The sequence below is a fragment of the Bos javanicus genome, chromosome 19 (assembly GCF_032452875.1).
Source record: "Bos javanicus breed banteng chromosome 19, ARS-OSU_banteng_1.0, whole genome shotgun sequence".
In the NCBI taxonomy this organism is placed as follows: domain Eukaryota; kingdom Metazoa; phylum Chordata; class Mammalia; order Artiodactyla; family Bovidae; genus Bos; species Bos javanicus.
The window spans coordinates 1,328,117-1,351,643 of NC_083886.1; the positions used below are offsets into that span (position 1 = coordinate 1,328,117).

Genomic DNA, 23,527 nt, shown 5'->3' on the forward strand with positions numbered 1-23,527 from the left:
TGCCATACATCAACATGCATCCGCCACGGGTGTACACATGTTCCCCATCCTGAACCCCCCTCCCACCTCCCTTCCCATACCATCCATCTGGGTCATCCCAGTGCACCAGCCCCTGTATCCTGCATCCTGCTCCTGTATCCTACATCGAACCTGGACTGGTGATTCGTTTCTTATATGATATTATACATGTTTTAATGTCATTCTCCCAAATCATCCTTATTTTGATATGACCAGAGCTCTTAAGGTTTTTAAAGAAAGATTTAAAATAGATATTCTAATTTTTTAATAAAAGAAGATGTTCTAAATGTCTAAGTATTTAGACCTGGTGGGTGGCAAAGAAATTCAAATTTCATCTACATAAGAAATGCCAAGAGGGTGGGAAGATTTGGGAGAATGGTATTGAAACATGTAAAATATCATGTATGAAACGAGATGCCAGTCCAGGTTCAATGCACGATACTGGATGCTTGGGGCTAGTGCACTGGGACGACCCAGAGGGATGGTATGGGGAGGGAGGAGGGAGGAGGGTTCAGGATGGGGAGCACATGTATACCTGTGATGGATTCATTTTGATATTTGGCAAAACTAATACAATTATGTAAAGTTTAAAAATAAAATAAAATTAAAAAAAAAAAAAGAAATGCCAAAAAGACAGTCACCTAAGCTGGTTATAAAATGATAGAACTTTACCTGTCATTTAGCTATATTTAAGTCTAATTTGTAAACAGTTTCCAGGGGACACCTTCGAAGACATATCATTATCACTGTATTCTCACTTGGGGAAAAAACCTGGATAAAAGAGGGCAGAATGTCATTTTCAAATGGCACAGGATTTCAAAATGTGTGAACTTGCATCATTTCAATGGCATCCTTTTGAGGCTATGCCTCTACTGACTAAGACACTAATTATCATAGGAGTGAATTCCCATCAAACCCTGCAATGATCCACTTTTCCCAGGAGCAGAGCTCACTGGGACTGGTCAAGCTGATGCTTCACCAGAAACTAATATGATAGTATTAGCCATTCAATTATTTGTTCATTATGTAAGCTTTCTCTTGAATAGAAGAATAGTCACAAAATGATACATTTGTGTGATAATACAAATGAAGAAATGTGAAGAGGACTTATTCTTGGCCACCTATCTACTACCAGGACTGAATTCTATCACTTCATCTGCTGCTCTGTACATCCTTCAAAGCTATTAGTAATAATGTGTCACATCTAAGTACGGGACAGCTGTCATTATAAAGGATTTGAAAATGTTCCTCTGTTAGAAAATAAAAGAACTAAATTCTTTCTTGATTCATAATGGTTAGTACTATAAAGCTATATGCTCTCAGTTCAGAAGTATTTAGGTTATGGTCTTCATTCTTTCTCTAACTTAAGTTCCAGTAAATAACAACTTACAACACACTTCACAGATTGCAACTGGCTCATTAACATACTCAACAAGTCTGAGAAGTGGGAGCCTCTTAATTTTCCTGAATATGATCTTTACAGGTGATATGCCAACCTCTGTGATTGGATTATCTTTACTATCACTCTAGTTACTCCATGGTCTTACCTAACCTTTTAACATGAGCTAAGCAGTATTTCTCAATCTTTCTTAAACTTTTGCTCCTTAAAGCTATTTTGTAGACATTCTGTTCCCTTAATCATCTGCACTTTGAAAACAGTAATACCACAAATAATATACCCATTTATGTGTGTTATGTATATTTGTGTCTTGTATAAAAGGCAGTAAGAAATTTTTATCACACCATAACCTATTTTTACCTTATTGGAAGGCATATCACCCCATTTCTAATGTACTTTTCTAAATAGTATCAGTTCAGTTCAGTTCAGTCAGTCACATCCAACTCTTTGTGATCCCGTGAATTGCAGTCCACCAGGCCTCCCTGTCCATCACCAACTCCTGGAGTTTACCCAAACTTATGTCCATCAAGTTGGTGATGCCATCCAGCCATCTCATCCTGTCATCCCCTTCTCCTCCTGCCCCCAATCCCTTCCAGCATCAGAGTCCTTTCCAATGAGTCAACTCTTCACATCAGGTGGCCTAAGTATTGGAATTTCAGCTTCAGCATCAGTCCCTCCAATGAACACCCGGGACTGATCTCCTTTAGGATGGACTAGTTGGATCTCCTTGCAGTTCAAGGGACTCTCAAGAGCATATTTACTTTTAAAAAGAAAGAGACATAATGTGGTTACTTACATGGGCTAAACTGAAATTCTAACTGTGCTTCAAACAAATATAAATCTCTATCCAATTATTTTCCCCTGTATCATACTATTTTAAACTGTCCTTCATCTTAATCATTATCAAAAATTACATTGTTAGCTTATTTTATTGCTTACTATCCATCTATTCTCCACTAGAATTTTAGTTCCAAAAAACACAAGCCCTGTTTGTATTATTCCGTTTTGTATATCCAGCTCCCATAACACTCTGGCCCACTGTAGGCACTGAAATCTATTGTTTGATAAATTAAATGTCAAAATTCCCTAAACTGAATTGATTATAGATTTATTTTTTTTCCATTTATAAATGTTAACATGTGACAACAATGGGACAATCCCTATGGAAAGAGTACCTATTTAGCTCTTCAAGGTGCTACTCTCAGGTTAAAAGTATCAACCTTCTTAATGATTGCATTGCTCTGCTTTCATATAAACATTGCTTACACTCAAATGTCACTTTCTTTGAAATTCAAATATCTGGAATGTTGTTTCAAACCTGTTGCATCCCACTTTTCATGATGCCTACAAAAGCCAATCTATGTTCAGAGAAAACATCATTGAATGGCTTTTCCTTGACACAGAGGAATCAAGAAAGTGTATGTAACCTAGGTAATGGGGATCAACAGAGTGTTAAGGGGAAGAAAATGCCCCTTTCCTTCAAAAATAAGGGAATACTGTCTCAATGATAATCTCCACAATGTGGCTAATGATCAGTTCCCTGTTTGGATATTTTCACATTGTGTTAACAAGCAAAAGTGAAAGTCGTTCAGTCCTGTATGACTCTTTGCAACCCCATCGACTATACAGTCCATGGAATTCTCCAGGCAAGAATACTGGAGTGGGTAGACTTTCCCTTCTCCAGGGGATCTTCCCATCCCAGGGATCAAACCCAGGTCTCCCACATTGCAGGCAGATTCTTTACCAGCTGAGTCAGAGTATTTTCATTGGGAGGGGTAGAGAATGCTGACTCTAAAAGACTTGATATTGTTGTTTAACTCTATTGAATCTCATTTTTTATTGTATAAAATGGAGTATAAACCTCTCTAATAATACTTACTGCTACATGATTCATGTATGTAAAGAGTCTAGTAAAATGTATGCCTCTTATCCCTCCAAGAATCATGAGCTCATTCCCCTCACTTGATATTCTCAAGGAATAAAAAGTCCAGATTAAACCAAAATAGCTTTGCACAACAGATCCAAACAGTATTTATGTATTTATGTCATTAATTTTTATGAGATGTTTATTCATTTTCTCATTTTTTAATTGTCAAAAATAATCAGGTGGCTGTTGATTCCCAGGAGACATTCTCAGTTATGAGGGCCAAGGAGACTCTAAACAAGTTCCAAACTTATTCACAAACCCCAAGATTATTCACTGAGAATGTCAGACTGCCTTGAATTTCTTCCTTCAGTTCTTGCACCTTCCAAGTTTGCTGTTGCAAGTTTATCATTTGTGCCTCATCAATCTTTTCACCCTCTTGCTGAGTCCTTTGTATGGCTCCTAAGATATAATCATTGGCTTTGTTTCCCTTCTTCACATCCTCTGTTTGGTCTGAGAGTGGAAGCAACCTTTACTCAGCACTTTTCCTATCTTTACCCATAGGTTACAATCTTCTCCTAACAGTCACAAGACAAAATGAACCACATATCATGTCACCTAAATTTTGTTGAAATGTTTTGTTCTCACCTGCAATTGCAAACTTGATCATTTAAATAGATTGCATGCTGATGATTTCATCTTCCAGGGCTAGACTTTATGGGAAATAGTTCTGCTTCTTATATGTTTGAGACAGCCATGGACAGCTTAGTAAACACATCACCCTCAGAACCACGCTCTAGCATTACTGAATAGTCAAATTATAGAATAAATAGCTCCAGTAGAACACTGATTCTGAGAAAGTGAGATTTCTGAGAAGTGATTGCCATTTGACTGTTGTAGTCAGAGAACCTTAGGTTTATGATTTATAAAACAATGTAAGATGTATTTCTCACATGCATAGAGGAGCATCACAGGTACCTCAACTTTCCAAAAGTTCACCTTAGCTATTTCATTTTCATGGAGGCCAACATTAATATTTGCTTTCAATAATGGATAAGAACTCTAAAAGGGATTTTTAGTAAAAATATTTTTTACCATGGGTGTTTAATTTTCAAATACATATGGTTTTTAAAGTACTTTGACATTAATTTCCCAGTTTGAAATTAACTTCTCATTTTGATATTAATTTCTCATTTAAATGTTTCTTCTTTGCAGTCACTCTGTTTTTTCAGTCTTTAACTTTATAGAGGCTTTCAATGGCTAAAGACAAAGCTCTGTCTTGGGTGTGTCACATTGAACTTTAAAATTTGTGGATAATTTTCAAAGAAACATATGTTACCATGTCTCTTGGCTTATAGTGTATAGGAACTTTAATATAATTTGTATTCTGCTCTTGTGTGAAAATTGTATAAATCTTAATTATTTGAATTGGTTCATAGTGTTTTTCAGGTCTATTATATCCTTATACTTTTTGTCTATTCATTCTATCAATTTTTGAGAGTTTGATACTGAAACTCCAACTACAAATCTTATTTTATATACTTAAAAATAATTGTAATATATAGGAGAACTATATGTAACTTTGTTCTGCATTTTCCAAGTCTCCTTTAAATGTTTTATCATACTTTCATAATTTAGAAAATAAAAAAAATAAATCACTTACCATATTAATAACATGTAGTGCTACACTTGAAACAAGCCAGGAAGGTCCCCTGGAGTAGGAAATGGCAACTCACTCCAGTATTCTTGCCTGGAGAATCCCATGAACAGAGGAATCTGGTGGGCTACAGTCCATGGAGTAGCAAAGAGTCAGACACGGTTGAGCATGTATGCATCGGTACAATAATTTTAACATCATTTTTTGAAGGGCAAATGAATAATTAAGACTGCAGATAATTTTATCATTTATAGATCTAAACATTCCAAGTATGACTGTTTCATTTGAAATAAAGTAAGGCTTAGTTTTAAAGACCTAGATTGGAAGTTTGCAGGTGAAACTTTTGAAAGGAAACTACTTTCTAGTTTTCCTGACACATACTGTGGTTCAGTAAATTAGTAGCTTTCCCTTGGCTTCAATTTGTTTTCCTGTAAAATGGGAATAGTGATAATGGAACCACTAGTTTAGTATGAGGATAAGTCAGTTGAAGCAAATATGGAAGATAAATAATAAAGTGTTCATTTAATATAAATATATGAATCAGATCTACATATAATGACAAATAGTTCCTTCCATAGCTTTGGAACCTAATCAAATGCCTTTCTGGTGAAATGTAATGAAAGATGCTTATTATTATTGTTTCAAATTGTTCCCCAAGTCTTATTTAAAGTTTTATTGGCATGTAATTGCTTTACAATGTTATTTTAGTCTCTACTGTACAACAATGTGAATTAGCTCTATATATACCTCTTCCCTCTTGAGCTTCCCATCCCCCAACCCATCCCTCCAGGTCATCACAGAGGGATAAATGTGTTATCATATTTTCATAATTTAGAAAATAAAAAATGGAAGAAGAAAAAATAATAATTTACTATATTACCAACATGTAGTGCTTCATTTGAAACAAGCCAGGAGCACCAAGCTGAATTTCCTGCATTATATCAGCTTCACATTAGCTATCTGTTTTGTACACAGTATTTTGTGTGTGTGTGTGTGTGTGTGTGTGTGTATATATATATATATATATATATATATATATATATATTCTCAATTCTTCCCAGTGTCTCCATCCCACAGTGTATCCACAAGTTTGTTCTCTAGGTCTGCCCTGAAAATAGATTCATCAGCACCATTACCTCAAGTCAGTACTGAAAAATAGAACATTTCCTTCATATTCAAGAAAGCTTGTAAGTCATAGGATTTTTAAGTAAATAAGATCAAATTAAGAGTAATTTCAGGCCAAATTTATATGGCAATAAAGGAATTACATTGTGAATTATTCATTTCTCCTTTCTGGTATTTCTCTATTTGTTTCTGGTAAATTCTTACTTCAGAAAAAGAAATCCAGCAGTGATTTTTGCACTCACAACCTGTCCCTTCCCTATGTATCTATCTGAGAATTTTTACCGTGACTACTTCATCATGGACTAAGCAAAAATAACACCTACACTGGTGGCTCAGTAGTAAAGAATCCACCTGCCATTGCAGAGACACAGGTTTGATCCCTGGGTCAGGAAGATGGTAACCCAGTCCAGTATTCTTGTCTGGGAAATCCCATGGACAGACGAGAATGTTGGACTACAGTTCATGGTATCACAAAAGAGCTGGACACTACTTAATGACTAAACAACAAGCAAAGATAAAAGAAATTCTGAAGTCAAGATCTTATGAAAAAGTTAATTTCATGCATGTGATTATATAAAAAATTTAGTAAAGTAACAATAAGACTCTGGAGGAAAATTTAAGCAACAGTGATGAAACTTAGGGGCTTATAGATGTTCTTTACATTGCATATTCAGAATCTTAAGTGTGGATGTAGAGTTCTTAGCAAAGTACATTAAAAACTGTTAAAAGGCCCCCAAATAATTAGCCAATGTTAAATACTTTGCACTAGTTCCTGATATTATTTTTCTGCAGTTTATCTGGAAAATTTCTTTATTTTCTTTCACAAGAGGTATAATTCTCTCTATGTATATAAATTGTCACTTTCTTGGCATCATGAAATGCCTGTTACTCTCCTCTTTAATAAACACTTCATGGCATTTTTCACCACTGTGTTTCTCACTGTATACATAATAGGACTTAATATGGGAGTGAGGATTATAAAGATCACACTCACCAACTTGTCTGCAGGGTAAGTGGTCACAGGATGTGTGTAGCTGAAAATACAAGGGACAAAAAAGAGCACCACTACTGCAAAGTGAGAACCACATGTAGAGAGGGCCTTGTGCCTTCCTTCAAAACCATAGGATTTCAGGGAGATCAGCATGACTATGTAGGATATATGTAGCATGGAAAAAATGAGCAAGCACATGGCCCCACTGTTGGTTGCCACCACCATTCCAAGCATGTAGGTGTGACTGCAGGCAATTTCCAATGGTGAGAATAAATCACACATGAAATGGTCAATGACATTGCAACCACATAAGGTCAAGTCCATTGTGAAAAGAATCTGCATTGTGGAATGTAGGAAGTCTCAGCCAAGGCCACCACCACCAAGATCTGTCAGAGCCCCTGTTGCATGATGGTCGTGTAGTGCAGAGGCTTGCAGATGGCCATGTAGTGGTCATAGGCCGTGACCATGAGGACAGTGATCTCTGATGCTCCCAGGAAGTGTACCAAAAAGCTGAGTCAGGCAGCCAGCCCAGGAGATGGTTTTCCTCTTGTTCAGCAGGTAATTGATCATTTTAGGGGTGGTAGCAGATGTGTCAGAGAAGGCAATGGCAACCCACTCCAGTACTCTTGCCTGGAGAATCCCATGGACTGAGAAGACTGGTAGGCTACAGTCCATGGGATCACTAAGAGTCGGACATGACTGAGAGACTTCACTTTCACTTTTCACTTTCATGCATTGGAGAAAGAAATGGCAACCCACTCCAGTATTCTTGCCTGGAGAATTCCAGGGACAGCGGAGCCTGTTGAGCTGGTGTCTATGGAGTCGCACAGAGTCAGACACGACTGATGGGACTTAGCGGCAGCAGCGCCAGCAGCATATGTGTAAAAGGCATCTATGAAGGCCAATTAAGTGAGAAAAAAGTACATGGGAGCTGAAAGCGTGGGACTGAGGGAAATGGTAATGACAATGAGCAGATTGGCCGCCATGGTAAACAGGAAAATGAACAGAAAGATAATAGAGTATTTTCTGCAAATGTGGATTCTGTGTGAGTCCCAAGAGAACAAATTCAGTCACATTATTGGGAGATATTAAGAGATCCACTTTGGAACTACACCTCCTGATGTCTGAATTACCTACAAAGGAATAAAGAATGATACCTATTAGTCATCAAGGGTTTCTGGTCTGAATTTTTTAGAACAAAAGTAGTCACTATACCTGTGGAGCATGTCCTTGACACTTTTGCCCCAATATCTGTGTCAAGTCTTTCTTAATTCATCCATGATGGTTTTTTATCTCTTTAGGCATGTTAGTTCTGTCACCTGTAAAACATTTATAAGGACAATATTTGACGTGTATTTTACTGAGAAAGGGCTTCCCTTGTAGCTCAGCTGGTAAAGAATCTGCCTGCAATGCAGTAGATCTGGGTTTGATCCCTGGGTTGGGAAGATTCCCTGGAGAAGGGAAAGGCTACCCACTCCAATATTCTGACATGGAGAATTCCATGGACTGTATAGTCCATGGTGTAGCAAAGAGTTAGATATGACTGAGCAACTTGCACTCACTTGCTCATTCTTACTACAAAATATGGCACTAAGTACTTGAGATCTGGATTCTCTTTCTTGTTCCTGCTCCATTTGACTTTACTGGATCATCTCAGTGTCTCATGCTTCCAAGACCTCCTCTGTGCCTGTAGGATTACAAATTGTAATTCTCAGATGTATGTCATAAACTGAGAAGTCCTGCACAAAGGTAAGAACTATTCCTTATTCCATGAGAATTCACATTTGAACTCTAAGTTTTAACTGCAGCAAGAAAAACAGTCAAAAATAGTCTATCATAAACAGGAAGTTTAGGGAAATGTATGGAAGCCCTTGGTGACAAATATTCTCTAGTACCTACAGGAACACACATGCTACTGAGGTGTGTTTCCTCACTGAACCTACTATGGTGGCTGGCATAGTGTCTACAGTGCCTGAAACAAACTAGGCGGCAAGAAATACTTGGTGAATTGCCATTCTCCACAGATAAAAATAGTCCTGCTTTCCCAGACTATAAACTTACCAGGAATTCAAGTGTTGTTGTCTTCCAACTCTATTTATAAGAAATATAATTTAATGTTTCAAAGGGAGCTGCACTCCAGGTTAATACTTTCTGACACACACTATGGAGTAAGTATGAAAATAATAACTGCCTCTAGGAAAGTGTAGTTTCATGACAATTATAGTGACTTAATTGACTTTTTTCATTCTTCAAAATTCTGATCTGCATACATTTTAACATAGTCATCTTCAATACATTTACAGATTCAACAGACTTGAAGAAAAAATCTCTTAAATAGGTATTCAGTGCAAGAGGATCTGTTCAGAAAAGAAAATCCTTAGCTTCAAAATCCAAAAGGAAAAAAAAATGTAATATGGGGAATAGAAAGAAGTAGTTTAATAGATAAGTTAAATAGCTAATGTACTATATGTATAAACATATAAACACCAGCTAACAGAAATACATATAAAATTTATTACTTATTGTAAGTACCTATCACAAGTTCATTCATTCAACAAATATTTATTTGTTAATTGCCAGGGGCGGTGCCCGGGAGGACCAACCCCATGTCCAAGGAGCCATGGCTGAACAGGTGCAGGAGAGCCTAGAGGAGCTATCCCACACTGAAGAGCAGGAAGGGTGGCGGTGAGGAGATACCACTTGTCCAGGTAAGGAGCAATGGCTGTGGTTTGCTGGAGCAGCGCTGAAGAGATACCCCATACCCAAGGTAAGAGAAACCCAAGTAAGATGGTAGGTGTTGCAAGAGAGCATCAGAGGGCAGACACAACGAAACCATACTCACAGAAAACTAGTCAATCTAATCACACTAGGATCACAACTTTGACTAACTCAATGAAACTAAGCCATGCCTGTGGGGCAACCCAAGATGGGAGGGTCATGGTGGAGAGATCTGACAGAATGCGACCCACTGGAGAAGGGAATGGCAAACCACTTCAGTATTCTTGCCTTGAGAAGCCCATGAACAGTACGGAAGGCAAACTGATAGGATACTGAAAGAGAAACTCCCCAGGTCAGTAGGTGCCGAATATGCTACTGGAGATCAGTGGAGAAATAACTACAGAAAAAATGAAGGGATGGAGCCAAAGCAAAAAGAATACCCAGCTGTGGAAGTGTCTGGTGATAGAAGAAAGGTCTGATGTGGTAAAGAGCAATATTGCATAGGAACCTGGAATGTCAGGTCCATGAATCAAGGCAAATTGGAAGTGGTCAAACAAGAGATGGCAAGAGTGAATGTTGACATTCTAGGAGTCAGTGAACTAAAATGGACTGGAATGGGTGAATTTAACTCAGATGACCATTATATCTACTACTGCGGGTAGGAATCCCTCAGAAGACATGAAGTAGCCATCATGGTCAACAAAAGATCTGAAATGCAGTACTTGGGTGCGATCTCAAAAACGAAAGAATGATCTCTGTTCATTTCCAAGGCAAACCATTCACTATCACAGTAATCAAAGTCTATGCCCCAAGCAGTAACACTGAAGAAGCTGAAGTTGAACGGTTCTATGAAGACATACAAGACCTTTTAGAACTAACACCCACAAAAGATGTCCTTTTCATTATAGGGGACTGGAATGCAAAAATAGGAAGTCAAGAAACACCTGGAGTACAGGCAAATTTGGCCTTGGAATACGGAATGAAGCAGGACAAAGACTAATAGAGTTTTGCCAAGAAAATGCACTGGTCATAACAAACACCCTCTTCCAACAACACAAGAGAAGACTGTATACATGGACATCAGCAGATGGTCAACATCGAAATCAGATTGATTATATTCTTTGCAGTCAAAGATGGAGAAGCTCTATACAGTCAGCAAAAACAAGACCGGGAGCTGACTGTGGCTCAGATCATGAACTCCTTATTGCCAAATTCAGACTGAAATTGAAGAAAGTAGAGAAAACCACTAGACCATTCAGGTATGACCTAAATCAAATCCCTTAAGATTATACAGTGGAAGTAAGAAATAGATTTAAGGGCCTAGATCTGATAGATAGAGTGCCTGATGAACTATGGAATGAGGTTTGTGACATTTTAAAGGAGACAGGGATCAAGACCATCCCCATGGAAAAGAAATGCAAAAAAGCAAAATGGCTCTCTGGGGAGGCCTTACAGGTAGCTGTGATAAGAGGAAAACTGAAAAGCAAAGGAGAAAAGGAAAGATATAAGCATCTGAATGCAGAGTTCCAAAGAATAGCAAGAAGAGATAAGAAAGCCTTCTTCAGTGATCAATGCAAAGAAATAGAGGAAAACAATAAAATGGGAAAGACTAGAGATCTCTTCAAGAAAATCAGAGATACCAAAGGAACATTTCATGCAAAGATGAGCTCAATAAAGGACAGAAATGTTATGGACCTAACAGAAGCACAAGATATTAAGAAGAGATGGCAAGAATACACAGAAGAACTGTACAAAAAAGATCTTCATGACCCAGATAATCATGATGGTGTGATCACTGACCTAGAGCCAGACATCCTGGAATGTGAAGTCAAGTGGGCCTTAGAAAGCATCACTATGAACAAAGCTAGTGGAGGTGATAGAATTCCAGTTGAGCTATTCCAAATCCTGAAAGATGATGCTGTGAAAGTGCTGCACTCAATATGCCAGCACATTTGGAAAACTCATCAGTGACCACAGGACTGGAGAAGGTCAGTTTTCATTCCAAACCCAAAGAAAGGCAGTGCCAAAGAATGCTCAAACTACTGCACAATTGCACTCATCTCACACACTAGTAAAGTAATGCTCAAAATTCTCCAAGCCAGGTTTCAGCAATATGTGAACTGTTAACTTCCTGATGTTGAAGCTAGTTTTAGAAAAGGAAGAGGAACCAGAGATCAAATTGCCAATATCCACTGGATCATGGAAAAAGCAAGAGAGTTCCAGAAAATCATCTATTTCTGCTTTATTGACTATGCCAAAGCCTTGGACTGTGTGGATCACATTAAACTGTGGAAAATTCTGAAAGAGATGGGAATACCAGACCACCTGATCTGCCGCTTGAGAAATTTGTATTGCAGGTCAGGAAGCAACATTTAGAACTGGACATGGAACAACAGACTGGTTCCAAATAGGAAAAGGATTAAGTCAAAGCTGTATTGTCACCGTGTTTATTTAACTTATGTGCAGAGTACATCATGAGAAACACTGGACTGGAAGAAACACAAGTTGGAATCAAGATTGCCAGGAGAAATATCAATAATCTCAGATATGCAGATGACACCACTTTTACGGCACAAAGTGAAGAGGAACTAAAAAGCCTCTTAATGAAAGTGAAGGTGGAGAGTGAAAAAGTTGGCTTAAAGCTCAACATTCAGAAAACGAAGATCATGGCATCCGGTCCCATCACTTCATGGGAAATAGATGGGGAATCAGTGGAAACAGTGTCAGACTTTATTTTTCTGGGCTCCAAAATCACTGCAGATGGTGACTGCAGCCATGAAATTAAAAGACGCTTAGTCCTTGGAGGGAAAGTTATGACCAACCTAGGTAGCATATTCAAAAGCAGAGACATTACTTTGCCAACAAAGGTTCGTCTAGTCAAGGCTATGGTTTTTCCTGTGGTCATGTATGGATGTGAGAGTAGGACTGTGACTGTGAAGAAGGCTGAGCACCGAAGAACTGATACTTTTGAACTGTGGTGTTGGAGAAGACTCTTGAGAGTCCCTTGGACTGCAAGGAGATCCAACCAGTCCATTCTGAAGGAGATCAGCCCTGAAATTTCTTTGGAAGGAATGATGCTAAAGCTGAAACTCCATTATTTTGGCCACCTCATGCAAATTGTTGACTCATTGGAAAAGACTCTGATGCTGGGAGGGATTGGGGGCAAGAGGAGAAGGGGACTACAGAGGATGAGATGGCTGGAAGGCATCACTGACTTGGTGGACGTGAGTCTGAGTCAACTCCGTTAGTTGGTAATGGACAGCGAGGCTTGGTGTGCTGCGATTCATGGAGTTGCAAAAGTCGGACATGACTGAGCGACTGATCTGATCTGATATATGTGATGGAGAACGAAATGGCAGCCCACTCCAGTGTTCTTGCCTGGGAAATCCTATGGACAGAGGAGCCTGGTGCACCACAATCCATGGGATTGCAAAAGTTGGACATAACTTAGCAACTAAACCACCATGACCACCATGTATATGAATGCATGTTTATTCACACAAAGTCATGAAGTGTGCCCTTGTTAAATGCTCTTAATGCCGAAATTTTATTACCAAACAGCAACAGAGCACCCACCCATAATAAGAATAACTTTCCCACTCTTTTATGCTTCTGCTACATGCATTTTCATGCTTTCTTCTCCCATGTAGTCATAGCATCCATCTCCCATCATTCCTGGTTACAGGAGGCTCTACTACTAATGGAATGAATAATTTGGGGGACATTTATTTCCCAAAGAAGAGGGAAGATAATAAAATGTATTCTGCAAAATATATTTTTCTTTCAAAAATAAATAGTTTTATTTTTTGTTATGTAAAATGAAAATATTATACTTTGTAGAAGCACAGTGCAGCAGCTCCAATGCATTTTCTTATTCTGAGATGTGATTCCCCCAACAGATCTGAAAAAAGACTGATGTACATAAAGTAAGAGTTAGACATAGCAAATACAGTTGTTTTAGAAATAACTTGAAAAAATATAAATTGTTTTTTCTTTGGCTCCATAATTCTTTTTCTGGGAGGAAATTCTAATGGAAAAGATTTTTAATGGTGAAAAATCAGTATTTATAAATATATTAAACACAATTTTTAAGACCTACAATGATTAGGGAAACAATGAAAACATACTGCAACTCTAAATAATGTGTAGCTTTTAACACAGGTGTTTTTAAAAATTGTGCAGCATCATAACGAAATTCTTATGTTGTATAATTAATTGGGGAAAGTTGTGGATGCCAATTTTAATTGTATAATTATTCTTTTATATTATGACATTATTTTATTATCCTAATTTAAATATATATCAATATGAAAAAAATATTTCTAAGTTTGTTGTATTATTGTTGGGTCTACCTTTCTTGATTGCTTCCATGCTGAAGAAAGAGGTTGTTAAATGACAGATTGGTGAGAATGAGGTGTGACTATATGACTTGAAAGATCTATTTAAACCTGAGAATTCATGATTATATCATTTCCTGGAAACAAAAATCTCACCTATGCATTTATCTGACGTTGGTCCATGGGAAAAATCCCCAGCAGATGCAAGTTAACCAAGAAAAAAAGTAAGTTGTAAGATCAAAAATGTCAACTAGATCAGTTACATTAAATGTCTTTCTTAATTTATATATGTCCCTCTCCCATGAAGCCTTTCTATCAAACCTTAAAAGTACAACCACAATTCCTATTTGCAGGAAAATTCTGAGAACTATGTTAGCTGTGGCTAATTGGACCCCAAGTGTATTTTACCATCATTAGCAGATCTTGCCAGCAACTCAATTATTTCACATAACTTAACTGAACTTCAGAGTATAACCTTTTTTTTTTTATTTCTAAAAAATGTATTTCTTTTTAAAGGAAGGATAATTGCTTTACAATATTGTGCTGATTTCTGCCATACATCAACAATAATCAGTCATAGGTATAGGCATATCCTCTCCCTCTTGAAGAGGATAACTTTTATGGCATTCATGTTTAATATCAAGCTCCTCCTTAGGTCTCCATGAAGACAAAACACTATGATGAGAATAGAATATTTTAACTTAACCATTTACAAATTGATGTATTTGGCAACAAATGAGCTTAATATGGAGTCTAAATAAATTAATCATTTAGGTGGGTAACTACCTGTTTTAACATTTTTTTAATTATAACATTTTGTATTTTTAATTTATTCAAGCAAATCATAATTATTATTTTCTCATGTACATTAACTGATAATATGAACCCACTATAGAACATCAGCACTTCACAATAGGCAAGGTTTATGGTACTTTCTCAAAATGGCTGTCTCTTGCATCAGTTCTGGAATAAAATTAGTGTGATAATTATGAAAATATGTATATCTTCAATTTTATTCAGAGATACTAGAATATATTTATTTCAGTCATTTAGATTTAGTCTCATAAATGTCTATGAAATAGAAAAAAAATAAGCATAGAAGAAAAATAAGCTACAAGTAATAACAAGGAAACGTAAGACAAGGAATCAGAACAACATTTGCAAATTCAAAATAAGAAGTCAAGTTACTAAATCCAGGATATTCCTTTGAAAAAGAATTACTGTTTTTCAGCCTAAGTGTTATGGCAAATTAGGCTGCCACCTAATGTAAGGCTTATTACAATTGCTTAGTAAAATAAACAAATACCAACCTTTGAAATTATATTTAAAATAAATTCAATTTAGAAATAATGTCATATAGAACAATACACGGTCACCATGTCCAAATGTTCTTGCATTACTGAGAAGAAAAACAAATTGTGTATAGCTCTCAGTTGACTCTAGGAATGTGTCACTGTGAGCAGCATGAAGAAAGAGTTTAAGAACACTGAGAGAGTGTGACTCAACCTAGTTTTGGCTAGACACTCCAGTATTATAGGGCACTGATGATATGAGTAATGGAAGACGCCAAAGACAGTCTGAATGAGGATTTGAAAATATCTAATGAGCTATAAGGAATATGGATTTTGCTAAGGTGTCATCATGAAAATGTCTTAAACTTGTCTTTCCACTCTGGAATGAAAGCCAGAGGTAAATCAGAGAATTAGCATGTGCTGACACAAATAGTCATTCTCAACTTCCTAAAGCTTGAAGTCCATTCACAATGGCTCATTGGCTGTACCAGAGAAGGCAATGGCACCCCACTCCAGTACTCTTGCCTGGAAAATCCCATGGATGGAGGAGCCTGATTGGCTGCCATCTATGGGGTTGCACAGAGTTGGACAGGATGGATGTAACTTAGCAGCAGCAGCAGCAGTGGCTCTACTTAAATAGCTACAGTGCTGGGTAAGGAGATTGCTTTAGAACCCCTACACCTGTCTAGTCCAACTCTCTAAGCCCTAGAGTAGCAACAATATGGACATAGAGAAGAGTTAAGTCTAAGTCAGTGAAAATTGTTCATGAAAACAATTTTTTAAAAAGGAGTTCCAGGAAAGTGTGTTTTCAGAATGTAAATCTAAGGGCAGTATGTTTTAAAAGCCTGGAGAGACAGCAACACAGATTCTTAAACTGGAAGGGTAAAGCAGAATTAAAGCAGGAGAAATTATTTGTGGATCCTATCATAGTTGATCAAAAAGTAGTTGAGATATGGTTTGACTTTTGATAGTTTCAAAGACTAATTACACAGAACCAAGGTACCTGCCAAATTGTTCTTATGGACAGATTCAATAGGTAGAGAGAAACATGTTATTGAAAGTAGCAAGGCACTCCACAGTAGAGCTCATATCATGTTAGTCCAATCCAAAGATACTTTCTCTGCAGAAGGACATCTCCTAAGTTGTTTACCAGGTATGGAAAGTTTTGGGAGGTGGATTGTGGTCTACTAATTCTTCCAATTTAATTCTAAATGAAATATAAGCAAATAAAACTATACTTATGGCAATACACATATTAAATTGGGTAGAATCTCAGAACTTGGAAACACCTTCCATTTACTTAAGCAAATTACTTGTAGAAATTGGGAAGACTGATTAACGTTATAGAAGCTGATAGCATAGTGTGAAAGAAAACTCACGTGTCCTCATTCTGAAGCTAAGGTTATTACTCTCCTTCATGTTTTTGTTAACAGTAGTATATTTACTAAACATTGTTACACATAGAGTCCATTGATTTTTTTTTTCTGATAAAGTATACAGTACCCTGGAGGTGGGAGGCTGGACCTTTCTGTCAGAAGTATAATCTATAAACATATCTATGACATATACACACATTCATATTTGGAAGCAAACTTCATTTATGAAAGATCCATAAGTAATTTACAACAAAGCCTTGTCTTGTAAGTTAGAAAAGCTGTTTAGCTGAGACTTAGTTTTCTTGGTCTAATGATTTCTGCTTTGTATTTATTTATCCCTTGTAAATGACCACCTAAAGCAATTTCAGTGAAAATTCTAGATTCAAGGACCTAAGTGTTAAGCCAAGTTTCTAATAGTGGAATTTTTACAGATATATTTTAGTGTGTGATTTTGAAAAATGCCTGTATTTTGTTGCTACCAATAGTTTTTTAATCTAATAAAGTGACACTTCATATTGGATATAATTAAGAGGATTTTAATATTCTAAATCATAGTCAAATACCAGGACCAAGCAGTTCTGTGTAGTGTAAAGATCACAGGATTTTGAGTAAGAATATTTGGGCTTAAAGGTGCCTTAAATGTTGGATGATCTGGTTATTTCATCTTTCATATCCTCCATTTGTTTATAAGAACACTAAATTTCAATTTTATAATATTGTAGTGACCATTTAAGAACAAATGTTTCATATCAATTTAGATAGAGTACAATTACTTTTTTAGAATAACTGGTAACTTGTACCATACAAAACAATAAACTCAATGTAATTTTAAATACTATGTATATCTGGTGTGTATCAAGAGAGTACTGGCAAGTATTTTCTTTCTATTTTATTTTCTGTGCCCATCTAGGTACCTGTAGGTCATAAGCTTTCTGAATACAAATTCTTATATATACAAGCACTTTATATAACTCTGTAATCAGGAAGGAAAACATTTCAGTTGCTATGAAACAAGTGAGATTTTGATGAAATGCTGTCTCTTTCCTGATTTCATTTTAAATGGTTGAAAGAGTAACAAAATTGAATTTAGAATAATGTAGATCTGAATACTAACTCTGTCTCTAATATTGGTCAGATTAATAAACATGTTTGAATTTCAGTTGTCATCATCTATAAAGTAATAATTGTATTAATAATATATATTTATATCTTGCAGAGGTGCTAATATATATATCTTGCAGAGGCACTAATAGCATGTTTATAGAAGAAATAGCCTATTTGATGGAAGTTAATCAGAAACTCAGTGAGGAAACTGGTATTATAGTGACTTGATTTCCATCTCCAATGCTGTGGTGAGTGAAAGTCACTCAGTCATATCTGACTCTTTGCTATCCCATGGACTGTAGCCTTCCAGGTTCCTCTGTCCTTGAAATTCTCTAGTCAAGAATATGGGCGTGGATAGCCAGTCCCTTCTTCAGGATATCTTACCAGCCCAGGGATCAAGGGCTTTGAAGGGGTTCAAAGTAATAAAATATGAAATATGAAAATGTAAAGATTATGATAGAAATAAAACCTTCACATTTGGTCATTTCCTATCTGAAATTGAAATTGAATTCTTGTTCAATAACATTCTAATGGCATTTCTGCCCCCTGTATTTCTTACTGTGTAGATAACAGGGTTTAACATGGGAGTAACAAAAGCAGAGAATACTGCTATGGCTTTAACCATGGGAAAAAAGAGCTTCTGGTCACAGACACATAAAATCACAGGGCACAAAGGACAAGATAATAACTGTGATGTGGAAATGTTACTGAGCCAAACTTTGGTCTTCTTGCCCACACAGAAAACCCAATCTACTGACACCAGGTCGTGGTGAAGAAACTTTAACATGCATTGTAGGTGTCCAGCATGGAGTTCAGAAAAGCTAGTGAGTGGTAAGAACACCAGAACGCCCTGATGGGTTTCAGGAAAGCATTTTTAACATCCAGGTGAGGGGGCGGGTGGGGGCATCCCCAGGAGTATGTGAGGACATTCGTGGTTCTCTAACTTGTTGATGGTGATGTAACAAAGTTGTGTTAAAGGGATCCATCTTTAGGCTATAGATCTAGGGGCTATGTGTCAAGTTGTTAACTCTCCCATTTGGTGTGTTTTTTTAGTACCTGTAAAACAGTTTTGGAAATGTGCATCAAGTACTGTTATCTACATACTAAAGTGGAGAATATAGGGGATGGACCTGTACAGGGATAGCCCTGTATAGTCATGCTCAGTTACAATGTTACAATTCCCCTTTTTGTTGAATACTCCTCAATCCTGAAGAGAACATTTGTCAAACAATAAAAGCAATAGCTTAATTGATAGAAGTTCAGAAACTCAGTGAGAAAGCTGGTATTATAGTGACTCAGTTTCCATCTCCAATTCTGTGGTGAGTGAAAGTCACTCAGTCATGTCTGACTCTGCAATTCCATGGACTGTAGCCTGCAGGCTCCTCTGTCCTTGGAATTCTCTAGTCAAGAATACTGATGTGAGTAGCCAGTCCCTTCCTCAGGGAATCCTCCCAATCCATGGATTGCACCCAGGTATCCTGCATTGCAAGCAGATTCCTTACTATCTAAGTCACCAAGGATAAGCTTCCCTAAATCTTTCAGAGAATGAGGCAATAACCACTGGGGCTATTTCTTGCTGAAATGGTACATGTGTGTGTGTTCAGTCATGTCCAGTGATTTGTAGTTCCATGGACAGTAACCCACTAGGCTCCTCTGTCCATGGGATTCTCCAGACAAGAATACTGAAGTGGGTTGCTGTTTCCTTCTCCAGGGAGTCTTCTTGACCCAGGAATCAAACCCAAATGTGGTCAAACTCTCACATCTCCTGCACTGGCAGGTAGATTATTTACCTATGAGACACCTGGAAAGGAAATGGGACATAGTCCTGCCTCAATTTAGGAAATAAATACACAAATAGATCAAAAATTCAAATGATCGACAAAGTCCATAGAGTGAAATTTATGTTCTGTACATTGTGCAAGAAACTGAGAATACAAAGGCAATTAACTAATATCCCCTGATTTCAGAGAGATTGCAGACCAATAAACATATATAATGAATAATGAACAAAAGCTTTCATCTCCTCACTTGAAATAACTACACAAATTCAAAAATTAAGCTTCCCTCTCTTGGTTCATTTGGGTTGCTAAAACAGAATACCATAAACAGTATTGTTTAAACAATAAACATTTATTTTTCACAGGTTTGGAATCTCAAAAGTTCAAGATTAAGATGCTGACAGGTTCCATGTTTGGCAAGATTCCTTCCCTAGTTGATAGACAGACATCTTTTTCCTGTGTCCTCATATGGCTGATGGATCAGGTGAGCTCTTGTGGTCTCTTTATAAGGATGTTAAGCCCATAGCCTTATGTGTGTGTTCAGTCACCTTAGTCCCTCATGAATACACACTGAATAGGGAAGGGAGAATAATAAGCTTTTTGACCACATGCTTCCAATCATTTTGAGGCAGGTTCAGTTCAATTCAGTCACTCAGTTGTGTCCAACTCTGTGAACCCATGAATCACAGCATGCCAGGCCTCCCTGTCCATCACCAACTCCCAGGGTTCACACAAACTCATGTCCATCGAGTCAGTGATGCCATCCAGCCATCTCATTCTTTGTCATCCCCTTCTCCTCCTGCCCTCAATCCCTCCCAGCATCAGAGTCTTTTCCAATGAGTCAACTCTTCCCATGAGGTAGCCAAAGTACTGGAGTTTCAGCTTTAGCATCATTCCTTCCAAAGAAATCCCAGGGCTGATCTCCTTCAGAATGGACTGTCTGGATCTCCTTGCAGTCCATAGAACTCTCAAGAGTCTTCAACACCACAGTTCAAAAGCATCAATTCTTCGGTGCTCAGCTTTCTTCACAGTCCAATTTTCACATGCATACATGACCACCAGAAAAACCATAGCTTTGACTAGACAGACTTTTGTTAGCAAAGTAATGTCTCTGCTTTTGAATATGCTATCTAGGTTGGTCATAAATTTCCTTATAAGGAGGAAGTGTCTTTTATAGTGTTATCTGCATATCTGAGGTTGTTGACATTTCTCCCAGCAATGTTGAGTCCAGCTTGTGCTTCTTCCAGCCCAGCGTTTCCCATGATGTCCTCAGCATATGAGTTAAATAAGTAGGGTCAAAATATACATCCTTGATGTATTCCTTTTCTGATTTGGAACCACTCCGTTGTTCCATGTCCAATTTTAACGGTTGCTTCCTGACCTGTATATAGGTTTCTCAAGAGGCAGATCAGGTGCTCTGGTATTCCCATCTCTTTCAGATTTTTCCACAGTTTATTGTGATCCACACAGTCAAAGGCTTTGGCATAGTCAATAAAGTAGAAATATATGCTTTTCTGGAACTCTCTTGCTTTTCTGATGATCCAGCAGATGTTGGCAATTTGATCTCTGGTTCCTCTGCCTTTTCTAAAACCAGCTTGAACATCTGGAGGTTCATGGTTCACGTATTGCTGAAGCCTAGCTTTGGGAATTTTGAGCATTATTTTACTAGCGTGTCAGATGAGTGCAATTGTGCGGTAGTTTGAGCATTCTTTGGCACTGCCTTTCTTTGGGATTGGATTGAAAACTGACTTTTCCAGTCCTGTGTCCACTGCTGAGTTTTCCAAATTTGCTGGCATATTGAGTGCAGCACTTTCACAGCATCATCTTTCAGGATTTGAAATAGCTCAACTGGAATTCCATCACCTCCACTAGCTTTGTTCATAGTGATGCTTTGTAAGCCCCACTTGACTTCACATTCCAGGATGTCTGGCTCTAGGTGATTGATCACACCCTCATGATTATCTTGATTGTGAAGATCTTTTTTGTATGGTTCTTCTGTGTATTCTTGCCACCTCTTCTTAATATCTTCTGCTTCTGTTAGGTCAACACTATTTCTGTGGTTTATAGAGCCCATCTTTGCATGAAATGTTCCCTTGGTATCTCTAATTTTCTTGAAGAGATCTCTAGTCTTTCCCATTCTGTTATTTTCCTCTATTTCTTTGCATGGATTGCTGAGGAAGGCTTTCTTATCTCTCTTTGCTGTTGTTTGGAACTCTGGAGTGGGAAAGGACTGGAAAAGGTCAGTTTTCATTTCATCCCAAAGAAAGACAATGAAAGGCAAAGAAAGGTTTTCCTACTTTCTTCAATTTAAGTCTGAATTTGGAAATAAGGAGTTCATGATCTGAGCCACACTCAGCTTGTTTTTGCTGACTTTATAAAACTTCTCCATCTTTCGCTGCAAAGAACATAGTCAATCTGATTTCTGTGTTGACCATCTGGTGATGTCCATGTGTTGTCTTTTCTTGTGTTGTTAAGAGGGTATTTGCTATGAGCAGTGTGTTCTCTTGGCAAAAGTCTATTAACCTTTGCCCTACTTCATTCCATATTCCAAGGCCAAATTTTCCTGTTACTCCAGGTGTTTTTTTACTTTCTACTTTTGCATTCCAGTCTCGTATAATGAAAGGACATCTTTTTTGGGTGTTAGTTCTAAAATATCTTGCAGGTCTTCATAGAACCATTCAACATCAGCTTCTTCAGCATTACTGGTTGGGGCATAGACTTGGATTACTGTTATATTTAATGGTTTGTCTTGGAAACAAACATTCTGTTGTTTTTGAGATTGCATCAAGTACTGCATTTTTAACTCTTTTGTTGACCATGATGGCTACTCCATTTCTTCTAAGGGAGTCCTACCCACAGTAGTAGATATAATGGTCATCTGAGTTAAATTCACCCATTCCAGTCCATTTTAGTTTGCTGATTTCTAGAATGTTGACGTTCACTCTTGCCATCTCCTGGTTGACTACTCCCAATTTGTCTTGATTCATGGACATAACATTCCAGGTTCCTATGCAATATTGCTTTTTACAGCATCGGACCTTGCTTCTATCACCAGTCACATCCACAACTGAGTTTTATTTTTGCTTTAGCTCCATCCCCTCATTCTTTATGGAGTTATTTCTCCACTGATCTTCAGTAGCATGCTGGGCACCTACTGACCTGGGGAGTTCCTCTTTTAGTATCCTATCATTTTGCCTTTTCATACTGTTCGTGGGGTTCTCAAGGCAAAAATATTGAAGTGGTTTTCCATTCCCTTCTCCAGTGAACCACATTCTGTCAGACCTCTCCACCATGACCCTCCCATTTTGTGTGGCCCCACAGGGCATGGCTTAGTTTCACTGAATTAGGGCTGTGGTCCATGGGATTAGATTGATTAGTTTTCTGTGGTTATGATTTGTGTGTCTGCCCTCTGATGCCTCTCACAACACCTACCATCTTACATGGGTTTCTCTTACCTTGGACATGGGATATCTCTTCATGGCTACTCCAACAAAGTGAAGTCGCTGCTCCTTACCTTGTACAAGGGGTATCTCCTCACAGCCGCCCCTCCTGACCTTGAACATGGAGTAGCTCCTCTTGGCCCTCTTGTGCCCAGGCAGCCACCGTTCCTTAGACGTGGGGTTGCTCCTCTTGGCCACCACCCATGACCTCGGATGTGGGGTAGCTCCTCTCAGCTTCTCCTGTGCTGTCGCAGCCTGGGCAGGTAATGTTCCCTTTAAAGCCTGATGCAGAGATAGACAGAAGATTGTGTGAATGATGTCTCTGTGAAATAAAACAATATATTCTTGCTTCTTTATTTCTTAGTAATATGTGTTTCATTAGCAAGGTAGATAAAAATGGCATATATTGTCAGCATATTTCTTAAAAA

At 37.8% G+C, this 23,527-nt stretch overlaps 1 pseudogene; it reads right to left on the reverse strand.

The window, feature by feature from the left end:
* Positions 1–6,934: 6,934 nt before the first annotated feature.
* Positions 6,935–8,688, reverse strand: LOC133233053 (olfactory receptor 4C3D-like; annotated as a pseudogene).
* Between the last annotated feature and the right edge of the window lie 14,839 nt (positions 8,689–23,527).